Source organism: Rhincodon typus, chromosome 41, assembly GCF_021869965.1.
Source record: "Rhincodon typus isolate 14 chromosome 41, sRhiTyp1.1, whole genome shotgun sequence".
NCBI lineage: Eukaryota > Metazoa > Chordata > Chondrichthyes > Orectolobiformes > Rhincodontidae > Rhincodon > Rhincodon typus.
The window spans coordinates 8,973,432-8,974,160 of NC_063372.1; the positions used below are offsets into that span (position 1 = coordinate 8,973,432).

The 729-nt window shown below is 46.9% G+C and overlaps 1 protein-coding gene across 1 annotated transcript in view; it reads left to right on the forward strand.

Moving 5' to 3' along the window:
* smarcd1 (SWI/SNF related, matrix associated, actin dependent regulator of chromatin, subfamily d, member 1) overlaps positions 1-729 on the forward strand; it is a 44,682-nt gene that overhangs the window by 14,536 nt on the left and 29,417 nt on the right. The gene's annotated exons all lie outside the window — the stretch shown is intronic.

Below are 729 nucleotides of genomic sequence, written 5' to 3' on the forward strand. Positions count from 1 at the left end.
GCCCTCTTTCTCCCTTCCCCCGCCCCCCACAAACAGGATTTTCCTGTTTCAGATGCTGGGTCTGATTGTAGCAATCTCCTGTGGAGAGAATGAAGCAGAATTGCTGACCTGTGTCTTTTGTGTCCTTGCAATGGAATACAGATGAAACTTGTCCGTAAATTTGCAGATTTTAAAATGTAGCTGTCTGAAAGCCAAACCACCCCCCCTATTGTACTGCATCTTGACTTGGGAACATTGTGGTCTGTGGTCTGTGGCCAACGTATTCATCCCTGTCCCCTCCCACCACTCTCCCCCCCACCCATGCCACCTTTTCTAAAATCAGTCTTCAACCTGTCAACCGAAGTACAAGTTTGATGGGGCAGTGAATTCCCTCTAATTTCGCACTCCCATTTGTAGCAATCACAGGGTCTATTGAATCTTTCCCATTGATCATTCAATGGGACTTCCCAAGCTCAGCATGGACCTGAGCTCTAAGGCAGCAATAGCACCCTCAGAGCTTGGACTGATTTCTGACAGCTGCGAGGTCCCCTTAAACCTTTGTGTTTTTTCAATTGGTGGATATAGCCTAAAAGACTGCTCTTTGTGCCCCAATTATTACTGCTAAAGAGACAGGTATTTCTTTTGTAGAAACCCTGCCTTTTCAGCAACTCCCCAAAACTCAACTCCTGTTCTCCCTCTTCCTCCCCAAGCCAGTACTCCACAGTGAAGAATTGAAACCCCATCTCACTG